Source organism: Athene cunicularia (genome assembly GCF_003259725.1).
Source record: "Athene cunicularia isolate RWA chromosome 11 unlocalized genomic scaffold, athCun1 chr11_part1, whole genome shotgun sequence".
NCBI lineage: Eukaryota > Metazoa > Chordata > Aves > Strigiformes > Strigidae > Athene > Athene cunicularia.
Genome location: NW_020799113.1, coordinates 19,314,178 through 19,323,799, shown reverse-complemented (window position 1 = coordinate 19,323,799; position 9,622 = coordinate 19,314,178). Strand labels below are relative to the sequence as shown.

At 58.9% G+C, this 9,622-nt stretch overlaps 1 protein-coding gene across 1 annotated transcript in view; it reads left to right on the top strand.

Moving 5' to 3' along the window:
- Window positions 1-626: 626 nt before the first annotated feature.
- The window catches only part of RIPOR1 (RHO family interacting cell polarization regulator 1), a 30,779-nt gene continuing 21,783 nt past the window's right edge, over window positions 627-9,622 (top strand). Inside the window, exons 1-2 of the mRNA XM_026856919.1 lie at window positions 627-809; window positions 1,598-1,829. The gene's annotated coding sequence lies outside the window, so the exon portion shown is untranslated. The remainder of the gene's footprint in view (window positions 810-1,597; window positions 1,830-9,622) is intronic.

Genomic DNA, 9,622 nt, shown 5'->3' with positions numbered 1-9,622 from the left:
ACATTGCCACAGGGGGCTACTGGGTCCAGCAGTAGGGAAATCTGGACAACTCCCTGGGGACCCTTCATGTAGGGGCTGCACAAGGGCATGGAAACATGTCTGGGGACTTCCAGGGACTATGGGTCGGGAGGTTGTCACCCAGAGCAGCTCAGACTGCCTCCACCAGCTCCTGTGGAGCGATAGTAGCATCTGGGGGCAAACATAGCTCTGCTCTGGGGAGCCCAACAGATCTCCAGGCTCCAGGGATGGAATACAGTGGTGGGAAAGGCCCATATTTGCTAGGCTCTTCCACCAGCTGCCTTCTTTCAGACCAGTAGCCACTGGCAAAGACTTGTTGCAGCAGGAGCTGGGTCAGGACAGAAGCAGGGAGGACTTGGGGAGCCCTGGCAGGACTTGCCAGGATCAGGGCAAGACCCGTTTCGACAGGCAACCTCCTGTGCCCAAGTGGGGCAAACAGCAGCAGGCAGAGTCCCCATGAAAGGCAAAGCCCACTCCAGGAGGAGAGGGTCAAAAGAGGAGGCTGGGAGCGGAAAAGGGCTGCTCCTGTGACACAGATGCAGCTACGGAGGTGGAGCAGCAGGCAGGAGGCAGGTCACAAACAGCCAGCGCACGAGGAAGTGCTGGGACACCAGCCGGGGTGGCCGGGGCAGCTGGCCACGGCAGCTCCAGGTGCAGCAGACAGACCTTCGCTGGCCAGGGAAGGACCGGGAGCAGAGGCAATCAGAACGGCAGGGACCTCGGCCAGGACCTGGAGATCCCTCCTCGGTGGGAGTCTTCCTCCAGCCAAAACAACTCTTCATTCTGCCAAGGTGCGGTCACTGGCCTTGGCGTGGGGGGGATGGGGCAGCAGGACAGCCTTGGTGGGGACATCTTGGTGCCAGGTGACACTGCAGTCCTGTGGCTGAGAGCCCCGGGTGACCATTTCCAGAGCCACCAGTGGTGGGGTAGGCTGATGCTGGGATGGCTGGATTGTCTAGGAAACTGCAGCTCCCTGGGGGGTGCAATGCTCAGAGGGTGCTGGGACCCAGCGCTGCCGTCAGAGTGTCAGGACCCAGCCTGGGTGCATGAGAAATGCGGCTCAGGAGGAAGCAGGTCCCGGGCCCTGCAGCACAAGGGCTGCCAAGGAAGCCAAGTGAGGCCAGTCGATAATGTGTGGAGGCTTCCTCCGGCACTGCCGCAGCTGCGCGCCGGGGTTGCTCCGTCGCTATCTAGCCCTGCAGAGCCGGGTGCATCCCTTCTCCTCTGCTGTATTATTGTTAGCTGGGAGGAAGCAGCTCCCAAGTCCCACCTCAAGCTATTAACCCGCTGCTGCCTGACCTGCTGCTCTCTGCTGCGGTCGGCCAGAGCCGAGAAGGCTCTGTGGCTGCCCTGGGAGGATGGTTTGGTACTGGGAGCTTGCTGCAGGCTTTACCTCCCTGGGGACCAGCAGCACCCCCCCCCAGCAGGTCTCCCCTGAGCTGTGTGGTCTCCCATGGGTCCCCCATAACCACTCTTGCAAAGGGCAGACGTAGGCATTGTCATCTCTCAGTGTGGAGAGAAGGTCCTGAAGGCTTTAAGTGCCGATGATTCCCTCCTTGTTCTCTTTTGCCCCTTTTAGCTGTTTGGATCCTGCCTGATCCTTCCTCTGGAAGCTCTCCATGTCTGCTGGGGGGCACCATGGAGGTGACAGCTTTACCAGCTTTGCACAGATTTAACTCAAATACCTGATAAATGGTTTGGAGGAAATCCATCTTGGGGAAGAAAATTTCAGCACTTCAACGTCTTCATTTGATGAGCCAGAGTTTAACTGAACTCCAGGGTCTCCAGAAGTGCTATCTGATGCTCCTTAGGTAAGTGGAAATTGGACAGACATCCTGGCAACCTTCTCAAGATCATCATCCTCTCCCACAACTGAATTCTGCCAAATTGTCCCCTCCTTCTCATCTAGCAGGGAGGGGACCTTAGTGTCCTTCAGCACAGGCTGGGGCTGTGTTCTCCCTGGTGATGACCACCACAGGACGCCTCTCCTGAGCACCTGTGCAGAAGCAGAGGTAGATCACCCAGCTGCTGAGCCTGCTGGGGTGATGCGGATGTGCTCCATGTCTCCTGAAAATACACCACATACGTTAACATGCCCATCACATGCCCCAGTCCCCATGTGCACCCCCATCATAAACCATGGGTTAGCCTGGGCCAGCCTGCTCCATGCCCTGGGGCCCTGGCACAGTCACAGACATGGATCTTCAAAAAAAACTCGTTTGGGAGCTGTGCAAGCTGTGCACAGCTTGCACTTGAACTCAGCACAGGAGTATGCAGATGTGGGTTGCAGCAAGGTCATGATCCTTCCTCCCATAGCTGGGCTTCCACCCATGGCTTCGCCCCCAGCAGTGCCCGCAAAAGGGGCGACGCTGTCAGAGCGAGCCCTTGGCCATAGGACCCAGTCCTGCTCTGAAGGGTCTTGCTGGGAGGTTGGTGCAGGTCAGCCTCTCCCTGCCTGTCCTCCAGCACTGCCTGGGCCTGAATTTCCAGCTCTTGCAGAACAAGTTCCCAGGAGGCTGCACCCGGTGCTGGCCCCATGCTGAGCTGTGGGCATGCCTGTCCGGTGCCATGTGTGGGGGCTGTGGGGATGGCAACTGGGGCTACACTGCCCAGGGCATGCCACAGGCTGGGGCAGCTTTTCTGCTGCTCACCTCGCTAGAGGGGTTGTCCCGTCAGTCCCCAGCGTGTCAGCACCCAAATGTGTGTGTGAGTGGCACAGGAACTTCAGGGATGTCCCTGGAGAGCAGCAGGTACAGCCTGTCCTCTACAGCCCCACGGTTTGTGTCCTTTTGCCAGGGACACAGAATGATGTGGCCAGGATGCCCACTCGGGTCCCAGCCCTGCTGCCCTGGCGTGTCCTTCCCCGCTTCTTGTCTCTAGGGAGTGGACTGAGACCCAGTGATGGCAAGAACAAGGATCCAAACTCGTTTTGATGAGCTCTCTACCCTGTGTCGCTCTCCTCAAAGCCAGGGAAGTGACGCTGGAGAGGAACTTGGCTCCTCTTGTTTGTTATTACAGGATAAAGTTACCCTTTAAAGCAGAGCCAGTGCTGTCAGGGCTGCATACCATCCGGGAACATCGCTCCTTCCCAACGGCTCCAACACACTTCTTGTTATTGTGCTTGCGTGGAGCCAGCCCGCTCCCAGCCCTAGGCACAGCAAGGGGGATACAGATGGGGGGGAGGATCTGACAAGGAGCCTCGGGGCTCTTTTTCCACCCTGGGAAAGTTGGAAGCAAAGAGGAAAAGTCTGCCTCTGGAGAGAGTGAGCTCTTCTGGTTCTGGGTTACGTGGGGAAGGAGCAGAAAGCAAGAGCTGGGAGCAATGGAAGGGCAGGGGGAGCTGGATGTGGCCAGGGTACACTGGGGGTGTCGTCCGCCTGGAGAAAGGCCAGGGATGCTGCCCTCACTGCGGCTCATCTGGGGACCCTCTTGAGGGGACAGACCTCTGGTTCCCTCTGAGGAAACTGCTGTGCACGGGGCAGGGCGGTGGTGTGTGGCTGGCACCCATCTCACCACCCGGCAAGTCCATCACCAGCTTGGCATCTCTGGGTGATGTGCAGGCAGAAAGAGGGCTGGATTCTTCAAGCTCCAGCTTCTGTCCCTGGTGGTCCCAAATCCAGGGGATCCACCCTCTCTTGTGAGCTGGCACCTCAGGAGACACCTCAGCACCCCAAGACTTTGCAGACATGGGGGTTCCTCAGCAGGGCCCTGGCCATACCACCTGCACTAGACTCTCTGGAGGGAGATGGGGGTTTGTTTAGGGCTTGACCCCCCTTCACTGAGCCACGAAGTGCCTGTGGGGTGGAGGGGAAGGAAACTGGCCTGGTGGAGCCGAGCCAGGGAGAGCTTCCTGGCAGTGAGCTCCAGGCTCCAGTGCCTTCCGTGCTGCTGCAGATGGCTCTGAGCGGGATGGAAAGCAGAGGGCTGTGTGAGCCCTTTCCAGCCATTTTCCAGCCTGGCACCCACCCGCCCAGTACTGGTTGGGAGGTGAACACCAGCTGGTGACGCCATGCCGGGGCCCTGACACTGCCACCCCAGCGGGGTGTTGGAGGGAAGCCTGACTCATCCCCGGCAGGAGAATATGAGACTTGCACATGTAAACAGAGCTGGGCCTGGCGTGCCAGGGCATGTGACAGATACAGGAGAGACTGGCTGGAGCCACGGCCCGGGGCTGGTAGCACTGACACATGTGTTAGAGGCATGTGAGAGGGGGCTTGGCCTGCAGAGAGACAGAAAATGTCTGGTCCCGCCCCATCCTAAGGCTTAGAGGAGCATCACTTGGATGGGGAGGATGCAGCAGGTTCCATCTTATCGGCATGTCCTGCCTCTGCTACCCCTGATGGCTTTTAGCAACCAGTTTTACCCCTGGTCTAGCTGTTTGGCTGCCACAGCTGTCCTCCAAGGCCATCCTTCCCAGCAGGGACCAGCCTGGACCAGCAGTGTGGGACAGACAGAAGAGGTGCATGGTGAGGGGAAAGCTCCTGAGGTGCCATCTCGTGGTGCCAGCTTCAGGAACAGAGCACAGCTTGTGGTGTCAGGAGGTCTCCCTGCATCTTCTCTTCTGCAGGGATGGAGCGAGCATGTGGACACGCCAGGCTTGGGTGCACAGAGGGTCACTGGGTGCCTGTTCCCTTCCCGGCATGTGATTTCCCCTTGGGTTTATAGTGCCTTGCTGTGGGATCAGGGCTGGAGAGTCGCAGGACAGCGGGGACAGGAGATGATTACAGTCACTTCCTATCCCTGCTTACCCCGTTCAGCCAGTTTCATCTCCCTAATCCCTACCCTAGTATTTTCTTTGATGTTTTCTTTGGAGGGGAGGGACCATGTGCTGGAGGCTGCTGCTTGCTGTAGGGAGCACTTTCACGCTCTGGGAGACCAATGCAGGTACCTGCTGGCTGCCCCACATAGAGCTGCTCTGGGCTTCTGGGTGCCGTGGGTGCTGCTCACGAGGGACAGGGACCTCACCTCGGTGTTCAGGACCACCGTGGGGCAGATCAGGGTAAACTTGGAGTCCCCTGCGCTACTCGGGGATGGCCATATCTGCATGCATTTACCAACAGCCCTACCAAATTTGCAAATTCAGCCCTGCCAAAGCACCTCATGCTCCAAATTGCCTTTTCCTCTTGCATCCCCTATGGCACCAGTGTGCCTGGCCTGGGCCACCTCTGGGGTGAGGTATTCCTGCTGCAGCCAACTCAATGGGCTGAGCTTTACCTGGCACAATGCCGGATCTCCAGGCTGCTGATGCCACACCACAGTCTGGCCGTGCCAGCTCCCTGCCACCAACCGTGTGTGCTGAGCTGAGCTGGTTGCTGGGCTTGCCTATGACCTCAGTTTTCCTGCTCAATGTCGGACGGTCCCTGAGGGGCTGCAGCAATCCTGTGAATCATGAATACTTTTGGAGTGATTCCTCCGGGGTGGGAGTGAGATGGTTCCTTCGTGCGGGGCGGGGGACTGCTGCCTGGTTGCAGGAGGTGATGTGGTCCCAGGGGATATTCAGCCCCCCAGGCTGAGCTGGGAGAGGGGTTGGAGATGCTGCCTGCAACCTTCTGGGGGTGGAGAAGGGAGTTAGGAGAGGACACAGCTGGCTGGTGACCAGAGTTTGGACAAGCCCATGGTGCCCTTCTGCGGCTCCTTGCCCTCCTTGGCCCGTGCTGGGGCTGAGTCTGATGCTGTTGCAATCTGGATGTTCTGGCTTTGCTGCGAAGCTCTGACTTGGGTGCCTCCATGCTGGCCAGAGAGTCTGGGTGACCTGACTGGCAACCAGTGCTGGCCAACACCGAGCAGGTTGGTAGCCATTCTGTGGCTGTCCTTGCCTCCCTTCTTCCAGTCCCACAGGGAGGCAAAGTGCTGGGACAGGCAGCTCTGCCCCATGGAGAGGGACAGGCTGGATCAGAGCTGTGCCCCAGGCGGCTGCCGCTGTGAGCTGGCCCCGAGCGTGCTGCAGAAGGGTTTCCAGCAGAGCTTGGAGGACCTGCTGACACAGCCTTTCCCCACTGCCGGCCAGTTCCTGAGTGTAGCTGAAGCCCTGGTGAGTCAGCTGGAGCAGCGGCTCACATTGCTCACGCTGCACCAGCACCGCCCTGGCTCCCTTAGCTTTTTCCCAGGTTGTGTTTCCCAAAAACACGCAGCCAGAGGGATGAGGAGCCCGGTGCCAGGATGATGGATGCTCAGCTCCAACCCTGCAGCAGGTTCTGCCGAGCCGAGGCACCTCGGCTGCTCTTGGGCATGACAGCTGGGCTCCAAGTGTGCTCAGCACACATGGCTGTCCCGGCACAAGGCTTGAAGCTCTGGCCTGAGTGTCCCGCCTTGCTCCAATGCTGAGCAGGAATGCTGAGCATGCAGCAGCTCCAGGGCGGCATGGAGGGAGGCAGGCCTGGAGCCAAGAGCTGGCCTCCTGCCCTCCGGACAGAGGGGAGAGGAAGACGTGGCTTCAGGCCCAGCCTGCAGCAAGAAGAGCAATTTGGGCAGAGACCCGCGGTGCAGGGGTCTGCCAATGGCTCAGCCCTTTCTCTGCGGCGCAGCAGGCAGAGGCAGGCGGCTGGCACAGCAGGTTGCTGAAGCTGCCAGGGAGAGGGGAATGTGCTTAGGGTGGTCCCAGCTCACCAGGCTCTGGCAAGGTGCAGTCCTGTCCTGGGAGATGCTGGGTGATGCTGGCTGGTGCTCAGACAGGGTGCCTTTGTGCTTAGGGACTCCTGCCTGCACCAGCGCCCAGCTTCCCAGCACAGGCAGGGACTGCCAGGAAGCCTCTTCCTGTGGATGGTGTCCAGGAGTATTGTATCTACACTGGGAAGATTAACCCCTGACTGCCAGTGGGCATCAGACCTCCTTAAAACCAAAAGCGGGGTCTGGGGGAGCAGGCAGGCTGTGGGCTGCTGCGGGGACTCAGGCAGCGAGCCTGCCCTTGCTTTTGTTTGCAAAGCTGGTCTGTGCCGAGCAAACTCCCGGTGACCTAGAATAGCCCGTGTGGTGAGCCAGCCCAAGCCTTGGCAGAGGCAGTGTTTAGCTCAGCGTGCCCAGTCTGGCAGGGCAGGAAGGCATGTGGCTGAGGGGAGGTGTGCTGAAGGCAGCCCTGTGGGCCCGGTCTCCCTGCAGCCCCCTCCTCATGTCTGCAGAGTGATACAGCTGCTCCCCAGCCTGGCAGCGGCCGGGAATGGTGTTTTACCTTGCCATGGTGGTGCCTAGGTAAGCAAAGCATGGTAGTGTGGGTCAGTCTGCCTCCAGGCACCCAAATCTTTACTGAGAGGTCAAACCCTGGAACAGGCTTCCTGGAGAGGTGGTCGATGGCCCAAGCCTGTTAGTGTTTAAAAGGCATTTGGACAATGCCCTTAATAATGTGCTTTAACTTTTGGTCAGCCCTGAAGTGATCAGGCAGTTGGACCAGGTGATTTTTGTAGTTCCTTCCAACTGAAAACTATTCTATTCTATCTATTCTATTCTATTCTATTCTATTCTATTCTATTCTATTCTATTCTATTCTATTCTATTCTATTCTATTCTATTCTATTCTATTCTATTCTATATGCTGTCTGAAGACCCACCTTGCTGCAAGGGAGTGGGTAGGACCAGCTCGGTGGTCTTCAGTTGGGTGGGTGAGCCCAGGCAAGCTGTGGTGGGCATTAGGTAGCCCACTGAGCCAGTAACCTACAGGTGAGAGGCAGAACTGGGGTGGAGGGGTGCTCCCAAGTGCCTGCTCTGCCATGCTGTGCCAGTTTTGGTGGCAGAACAAGTCCCCACAGCCACCTTGCTGGTGTGGTGGCAGGTCTGGCAGGTTGGCAGAGAGCCTGCAGAGGTGGCATGTCAGTGGGCCAAAGTGCTGACCCAGAGCTATTGCTGGAAGAACTTGGTGAGGGTGACCCAAGCGACTCTGTGCACCAAGAGCTGCATTAGGGTGCTGCGTAGCATCAGCTTCCCCTCTATTTTTCAAGGGGGAGCCCCGGCAGGGATGTTGGCACAGTATCTGCATGGGGCAAGTCCCCAGAGCTCAGCAGAGCACCTCTATTTGACTTTGAATGTCCACATGACCTGCTGAACCAAGTTAGCAGAGGTTTCCTGCCTTCCTCCAGCTAACCTCACGCCCCTGGCCACACAGCAAGACCTTGCTGCCCTTGCAGAGCTTTTTGGGGGTTGGCAAGGTGGTGACACCGTCCACAGGGTGTGGGTGGGATCCAGCCCCCTACTTGATCCAGATGGGAGGCTGGATGAAGTGATGGCAACGTGGGGCAGTGGTGCTGACAACATCAGGCATGTAGTGGGCCATCCTGCTGGGCCAGGGACCGTGTGGCACTGGGGCCGGGGTTGGTTGCTCAACCAGCTGGCTCGATGGATCTGTACATCCTCTCTGCCTGTCCATGTTGGCCCTTTGGTTTGGCCTTTCCTTGGTAGCTGCAGGACCTGCTGTCCTCTCTCCCATTTTTGCATTGCTTCTCCTTCCATGTAACCAGGCCAGGGAAGGGTTGGGAGCTGGGACGTCCCGATTCTCACCAGGTGTCCTTGGCAGCGGTGTTTTGCTCCTCTGTGCAGCCCCAGGAGAGCCACAGTGGTGCAATGACTGCCTCGTCACCAATATTGTCCTACTCTGCTGAGCTTGGAGGCCTGGCAATGGTCTAATTAGTGCTTTTGCATCACAGGGCTGGCTGGAGCACTGTGTTGTCTCATCCTTGCGTGGAGGATGTCTCAGTGGGGCCACAAAGGCATCAGTCCAATTTAAAACTGGGTCGATTCAACATGATCTAGGACAGATAGGAGAATGATGGGCTTGGGAGAAAGGACAGGAGGCGAGTGCATCCCCCTAGCATGCATGGTGCCGGGGAAGTGTGTCTGCCTCCCCCCCTCCACCCTGGGAATGCTCAGAGGTGTCAGGATTTAGGACCTGGCCTGGCAGGGCAGGGTCTGATCCAGGGCAGCCGCGCTGCTCCATGTGGAAGGCAGCACCGTGTAACTGCAGCATCAGTCAGGGTGGCAGCCTGCATTCACACCAGGGCTACCCGTCCCTTAGCTGGGGACACCAGGAGCACTCCCACGCTCCTTCCCTGTGGAGGCTGCTGGGAATGGGGAACACAGGGTTGGTGCCTGTGCTTTGCTTTCCCAGGGTGGACTTGCTGCTCGCCAGAGGTCTGAGCATGGCTCCTGCTTTCTGCAGTCAGGGTCTGGAGGTGGGGGAAAGGCAGCCTGGGGCACTGGGTACTGCGGAGCTGGGAACAAGGATGCTTGGGTGCTGGTTCTACCTCTGCTACCGACTGACTGCACAGCCTTGGTCATGTCACCCCACCGTCTGGAGATGCCCTCCCCGCCGTGAATGGGCTGTGCCATATGCCAAGGGGCTTTCAGGGAGACCTGCAGTGGCGCTCGGGCAGGGTTGGCAGTGGGAGGGGGGGGTCCAGCCGTTTGCTTTCCTGTCAGGGAGAGGCTTTGGGCGCGCTGTAGGAGGGCGAGCTGCCTGCGTCCGAGCAAGCCAGGCTTATCCCACCTCCCCCAGGGCAAGGGAAGCAGGGCTGGGATTTCGGTGGGGTTGGCAGAGCCCCGGGAATGCCGGTGCACCGGTGGGCTGGGCCGGAGGGGCCGGGACCCCTGCGCGGCCATGGCGGTGGCGGCGGCGGCCGCG